Source organism: Gossypium arboreum, chromosome 11 (genome assembly GCF_025698485.1).
Source record: "Gossypium arboreum isolate Shixiya-1 chromosome 11, ASM2569848v2, whole genome shotgun sequence".
NCBI lineage: Eukaryota > Viridiplantae > Streptophyta > Magnoliopsida > Malvales > Malvaceae > Gossypium > Gossypium arboreum.
This window is the reverse complement of record NC_069080.1, coordinates 124,421,196-124,429,248: the sequence shown is the minus strand read 5'-3', so window position 1 is coordinate 124,429,248 and position 8,053 is coordinate 124,421,196.

Here is an 8,053-nt window from a genome sequence, read left to right as displayed (position 1 = left end):
ACTGTCCAATATTTTGATTAGATAAAAATAACAATGTAGCTTATGATTTTTTTCTTTTAAATAAAGAAAGCTACCTCATTAAAAAATCGTTTGTTTGTATCATCCCAGTACATGTCTAAATATTATAGATTCAAATGCAGAAGCAAGAGAGAATACTGTTCTATTAATTAAGTGCCAAAATTCAATACTAGTGCATGTAAAATACTCAGCTACTAGTAACCAATTAATCACCCTCAATAATTGCAACAAAGCCAATTGTATTGCTTGCCCCACCAAAGCTAACGTCGACATTTATTTCAGCTATATATATATATTTTTCTATTTAAAGTAGCTTTGATGTTTAATTCTTGTGAGATTTAATTATTTTTTAATTTTTAGTATTTATATTTTTTGGTTTAATTATAATAATGTAGTCGTAAACTAATTAAAAATCTAACTAAGGCAAGCACAACTATCAATTAAATGTATAATTACGATGAGTAAATATATCAGTCCCACGGAAACTAAAAGTACTATTAATTACTGTCTTTCTATTATTTAACAACAAAGTTCGAGTGATTGATTGATAATTAAAATTAACTAAATTAATTAACTACGAATACGACAAAGAACAAATCAAGAAAATAATTGAGTAAATAACCAAGAAGCGAAGCAATACCCATGAAAGAATTCACCTAGATTTCATCTGTCATTATCAATCTAAATTACGCAATTTCTTCACTTAGTATATTGATCCGTAGAAATCCCTAAATTATGTTAATATCTCTCTTCAAGATTAAGAGCAATTGATTCTAGGTTCATTAATTGAAATTTCTTTCTAATTAAAACCCCTATTATTGCATTAACTCAATCTATGGATTCCCCTATCAAATTTGACTTTAATCTAGTAGATTTATGTCATCCTATTTCTAGAATTGCATGCAACTCTACTCAATTAAGCTAGATCTACTCTTAAATAGGGTTTATTCCTCCTCTGATTTAAGCACATCAAGCATGGATCAATAGTCTAGAAATATTAAACCAAACACACATAATTGAGAATAAGATCTAAGTATTTATTGTGTAAAATAAAAATCAAACAATAGAATTCATTGTAGGGTTCATCTCCTCTAGGTATTTGGAAAATTAGTTCATGCTAGCAAACAAAAACATCCAAAATACAATATAATTGAAAAAAAAATAAAGATACTCATGATAATCTCCTAAGAAATCAACTGAGAGTCTTCAGTCTTGACGAAAATCTATTTTAGAATAAACTTCAATGGTGTTTTTCGAGTTGTTTTCTTGAATATTCTATGACGGCTCCCTTTTATATATATTTGTCATATATAGGTCTTAGAATGCCTGAAAAACCTTAAAAAAAAAAGTTTTCCTGCATGTTTGGAGTGTGATTCACAAAATCGACATGGTCGGGCACATGGTCGTATGGCTCACATAGTAGTTTGTTGAGCCTATGTGCTCCTGAAACTTGTTCCGATTTTTTCGTTTTCACTCGTTTTTTACTCCTTTTGCTCCCAAAGGCTCTCCTAAGTATAGAAACATGAATTTAAAGGATTAGGAGCATAAAATTCACCATCAAAATAGAATAATCATCAAAAAACACATTAAGAATGAGACTAAAATATGTTACTTTTGACATTTATCATACAAATATTCAAGCTTGTTGAAAATTGGTACCGTATTCAAGTGCTTAAAATGTTTGTTTTGTCAATTAAAATGGTTAAATATGCAGTTTTTTAATTTATTCTAATATGAAATATAACATTGGTGGGTATGACGGAGATATGTATTCCATGTTATGTGGGCATGCATTGGAACTTAAACTCATCATCGAGTGAGGTTTGCCCATCATTGCCCTGGGACATGCAGAAACCTTAGTAGATAAGTGTGGCTCATCCACCCTTTCTAGAATGTGTCATGCCAATGGTCTTTGCTCAAAATTCTCGTACCAAAATTCATGTTTACTGTCCCGACAAACTTAGTCGAATACCACCGCAGTGTCAAAACTCTCTGTAGCTGGCCCAATTTGCCCGGACTACTATAAACTAAAAATAATAAATATAAAAACCAAAATAAAAAAAAACAATAAAAGGCCCAAAATTAATCAAAGTCCTAAGTCCATTTACAATTCATTTAACCCCCCAAAAAAAAAATAATGCCCAAACAGTAAACCTAATACGCAAAACCCCTAATTTAATTCCTAACCCAATTTACATATGACCCAAATAAGCCCAATAATGTGAAAAGTACCAGAAACCCTAGAAGTTTCTGGAATGCACAGTACTGTAGCTAGCCAGGGAATCGAGCCTCCCACGAATGGCCTCCCCACAAGTAGCTTTCTTTTCCTTACGCCTCCATGTCAACATAGAACCTGCGAGAACAGAAATGCTAACAAAATACACAGTAAATGATTGCAGGAAAATAGAATTTTCATTTTTTCTTTATTCTGTAAATTTGGCTATAAAAAGCCATGGTTTGTACTTTGAAAGATTACGCATATTGAAATACACAAAAGGCCACCAAAATTTAAAGGTGATTTTCGATTCAAATATCTGGATACTTTATTTTTTTTTTTTGGTTTTGTTCTTTTGGGTCTGTCGTTTTTATATTCGAAAGCAAATAAAAAAAAGAGAAAAAGAAGGAGGGTCTTACCTTGCAAATACGCCATAGATTTCCTTTTGCTTTGTTGAAATCGAAGCCAAGAGGAGATCTCAAGGCTGAAAAGTCATCCCCCAGGCTTGAATGTGTAGGTTGCTATTTAGGGGATGAGAATCGGCAGTTTGGGTGAAAATTTAGGGTTCATTAGAAGAGAAGAGATGAGGCTAGGGTTGGTTCGGCTGAATGGCTTGGTTTTAGCCTTTATAAAGGACTAAAAACGGTGCCATTTTGAGCCTAATTCAGTGGCTCCAAAATGGTGCCGTATTGACTATACCTGACCTGATCCGATCCTTTGCCCCTAGGATTCGCGCGTTTCTGCGAAGAGGGAATAATTACATGCAAGGTCCTCCCCTTTCGCACGAGCATTCAATTGCACCTTATGTGTTTTAATTTGTTTTTAAAATTGGCTCTGTAATTTGTGTAAATTTGCAATTTGGTCCGCACCTCAACACAGTGTTTTGGGATCTAGAATATTTCCAGCATTAGTCCCTGTGCATTTGCACACATTGCGCGTTGGTCCCTATTTTAATTTCAAAAGTTTATTTTATTTTATAAATTACCCCTTTCATTTTAATTTTGTTTTAATTGAGTTTTTTCCACTATTATTTGTAAAGATCCACTTAATATTCATTTTTTTTAATTCTTGTTTATTTATTTTTACATTTTGAGCTACTTTGATGATGTTATTTTGTTTTTCAAATCACTATTATAAGTTTTATATCTTATTGTTTTATATTTTGTATAATATTCATATAAACATTCTTAGGCATTATTATGTGTATATATATATATATAGTTCATGAAAATTAATTTTAATCTATATACATAATTAAATTCATGATATTTTATACATATAATTTCTTTTAAATTTATTTATATACACAATTATGTTTTTAAAATCTATTACATATATAATTCATGGTAAAATTAATTTAATCTTATATGCATTATTAATTCCATGTTATTTTTACAAATAATTACTTCTAAATCTATTTATGTATATGTATATTTGTTTTGTAAAGCTATTATGTGTATAGTTTATTTCCTAAGATTATATTTTATTATGTGTTTTTACTATCCTTTCAAATTTTATGTATTATTTAAATTTTCCTTTATTATGTGTATATTTTCAATTTTAAATAAAATTTTTAAACATTTTATATTATTTGATTCAAATGTCTTCACTCTATAACATCTATTTTAATAATTATATATATCCCTAATTTTTTATGCTAATTATTTCAAATTCATCAATTCATATATTATGTATATTATGTGTTTATCAATTCATCATTATTTTAAAATTGTTTTATATCACATTGGCTTTTAATTTCTATTTTGTTTTATACATTTTGCATTGATTGTTTTATGTTATGCCATATATATATTTGTTGCATTTGTTTTTTGTATTGTTATATCAATTGTTCTCCATCCATGATTGAAAATTTGGTTACATCTTTCTTAAATTAGTTATATTTAATTGTTTTGTTTTGTTAGTTAGTTAAATAAGGTTATATTATCTTCATTCACCAAGTATTGTACTTTATGTGTGCATATTATCCCATGTTTATTATTCCTCTTTTTGTACAAATATTGCTTTGTAATATCAAACTTTTTAAAATTAATTATTCCATTTTATTTCAAGTCAAATAAATGTGTTTTGAGCTAGTTTACAATTGTTTATTTAAAAATTCTAAAATAAGACAATGTTCAATGTTTGGAAATTCGGGGAATCGTGCCCTACCGTGCTGGGTTTCGATTTTTCGTTGGACTAAATAATTGGGCATCCTTTCGTAATTTTCAACGTATGAGCGTTTGGGAAGTCAAAAATTAATCGTGTTTTCAAAGGTATAAAGGATCGTGTCCTATCGTGCTGGATGTGATGCCGTTTTCCTTTGAAACGAGAGAATTTTGACGACCAACTTGAGCCACTCAAATGTTTTAAAAGGAACCATATTTCAAAATCTTTTTTAAATCTTAGAGATAAGGACAGTATTTAATCAATTTGGTACCAATTTTGGGCGTAGTGAGGGTGCTAATCCTTCCTCATACATAACCGGCTTCTGAACCCGTTTTTTTAAATTTACGTAGGCCAAAATTGATTTAAATGGAATAAAATGTTCTATTAGGTGATCCAATCACACCTAAACAAAAAGATTGGTGGCGACTCCACACTTTGTTTTCAAAGTCGATCCCCGTTTTTTTCTAAAAATAAAAAATGGTTTTGACAGCTTAGCGACTCCACTGGGGATTAAACAAGAGAGTCAAGCCATAAAATTGATTTTTTTCTGTCCTTTGGTCTAAATTGGAAATTTAATTTGAAAATCATGATTCTTTATTGCATTTATCTACATGATTGTTGTGGTTCAAGTCTTGTAGAATAATATTGCATTGCATTGCATAACTGTTGCGGTACCACCTTTAAGTTATGCCTTCGTGAGGTTTTCACCTCCGCATGGGCTAGTGGATTACTTTCGAGATACATCCATACCTATGATTTCAAGAGATTTTCATCTCCGCATTCTCATAGGGAAATGTATTCCCTTGAACCGATCTCGATCCATATGAGCCTATAATGTGTGAGGATTAAGGGATCTGCTGGTTCAGGTACCTTTTCTTTAGAACTGAACCACATATAGTAAACCTTAAGAGCCATCCTTAGGTAGAGCTATGTTAAGCCTTAGTAGTTGCAGTATATGGGTTTTGATTATCTTTGTTTTTCTTGTATTTTATCACTTATATTTGATACTAACCTGTTGTGTTTTGTTTTGATTGTGTTTTGCATAACATTGCATATTAAAGGAGGTGTCAATTCGTGTTCGATTACTAAGTTAGAAGATTTAACATGGAGAATGAATTTCTTGATAAAGTCAAGGATAATGCGACCGTCCATGCATGGTTAAAGAAGTTACAATTAGAGAAAGGGGATAACCTAGCAGAAGGATATATATCGGGGTTGCAGAACTTCACCCGCATCAATGTGACACAAAATGAGTTGCAAGAATTGAGAGATATATGGGCTCATTGGGATGAGAGAACTAAGCAATTATTCTATCAAAATTATGGTGATATATCCTACTTGCTCGATATTAAGGTTGACAAGTATTTGTTCCGAGGTATGGCTCAGTTTTGGAATTCTGCCTATGGTTGTTTCACTTTTAGAAAAGTAGACTTGGTGCCCACCGTGGAGGAATTTACTACCTTGCTGCGATGTACCAAAATTCAAGTCAACAAAGCTTATTCTAAGGTTTTTAATTGCCCAACTTTTGCGAAGAAGTTAATAAATATTACCGGGATAAGTGAGCCTTGGGTTATTGCTCGAATTCAACAGAAGGGGGATGGAAAATGTATTCATTGGGAGAATTTGAGAGATTTGATTTTAGCACATCCGGATGAAAGGAAAAGGGTTGACATCTTCGCCTTGAGCATTTATGGTTTAGTGATTTTTCCTAGAGCTTTAAGCATGTAGATGAAGTTGTCACTAATTTATTCGATAGTCTTGATAAAGGAATCACACCTATACCTGCAATATTAGCTGAGACATTCAGGTCCTTGAGCATGTGTCAGAGGGAAAGTGAAGGAAGATTTATTGGATGTACGCAGCTGTTGTTGCTATGGTTTCATGGTCACTTTTGGAAGGTGAACAAGGTCTCTTATCGGGTATTTTCTAAAAGTTACTCCCCATTAAAGGAAGAGGTAGCTATGTAGATGAGAGATGATATTTCAGAAGAAAAGTTGATGGAAATTCTTCAAAATCTCAAGGAAGAGGATATAGAATGGAGAGCCTTTTGGATGGTTCCTGATGAGATCCAGTATCGATGTAGGAAATTTGATTGGGTACCATTGCTAGAAATTTGGGGAGCCATTGGATATACTCCTTTACTTGCATTAAGGCAGTATAAATCGAGGCAGTTTATACCTATGACTTACAGGCTTGCTCAGTGTGAATTCTCATATAAAGGTGACTACTATAAGAAGAAAGTTTGGGAACTATCTGATGCTTGAAAGCAAACTCGCTGGATGAAGAGGTTGGCTGTTGGTTCCATGATAACACCTGAATATAATGGATGGTTTAGAAAAAGGGTCAATGATAATATTCCTAGGCCAAGTTTAGAAGATACTCGACCAGTAGAGGAACAATTACAAATTGCCCCGTCAGAGTTGGAAATTATAAAACAGGATTTTGAGAAGAAGACTTCTGAGCTCAGGAAGAGGATTGAGCAATTGCAGGAAGAAAAAATGCACTTGAGATTAGACGTGGAGGTTCAGAAGTCAGAAGTAGAGAAGTTAAAGAAAAGGAAGAATGAGGTTGAGGAGGATTTGGAAAGTTTAAAGACAAATTATAAGAAGCTACGTCTATTGATGAGGACTACTGAGTTAGGGAAAACTTCAGAGCAGTGGTGTCAGGAAATTCAAGAAGAAAAGATTAAGGCTGATCAATGGGAAAAGAAATTCCAATAGGTTCAAGCTTGAAATGAGCCTTGGAGAAAAGTCTGACAGAAAGCAAAAATGAACAAGTTGAATTAAGGGCTAGAGTAATGGAACTTGAGAGATCTCTTTGTCTGTACCGAAATCACAATTATGTGATGGAGTTGAGAGCAAGCTTAAGCAAGATAGGAGAAATGAAAGGGAAAATAGAAGAATTGGAGGCAGCATTGCAGAGTTGTGAAATGAGGATTGAGTTATTAGAGGCAAGTGAAGAACAATGGCAGGGATAACTTCATCATTCTCAAAATCAAGTTAGAAGCAGGGATTACATTATGGGAGACGCTGTAATGCAAATTCAGGAGGTAGCTGATTACTTGCAAACTTTAGCGGTACAAGCAGACATATCAAGTGTGAAGTATGAGTTGGAGTCAGATAGGGGGCAGGAGCTAGTTTCGTTGCTCAGGAAAATTAAAGCTCTGAGCATTAGAGCGAAGTCTTATTTGTAACTTAGTTTTATGTAAAGAATTTTGTTTTCTAGTAAAGTTTTCTAAATAGAATTGAATCAAAATTGATGCCTCCTTTACATTCATGCATTTTCATTACATTACATCATATGCATTAAAGGCCATAAAAAGATTCTAATTAATTAAAAATTATTTCAGTAATCTGGAAACCAACAAAAACACACCAAATACGCATCCCTACGGTATAAGGAAAAAGACTAAGTCAATGGACAAAAAACTTGAAAAATTAGAGCAAATGCAAAGGGATATGCAAGAACAAATGCAGTCACATATGCAAGAGCAGTTAGTTAAGATTCAACAAGAAATGAATGATCAAATGACGGAGTCCCAAAGAGATATGATAAATCAATTGTCCCAATTGCTGGTAGGAAGGATAGATAAGGGGAAAGGTCCTATGGACAATGTTGGGGAAAATAATGAAGACCCTCAGTATCCTCCTGGTT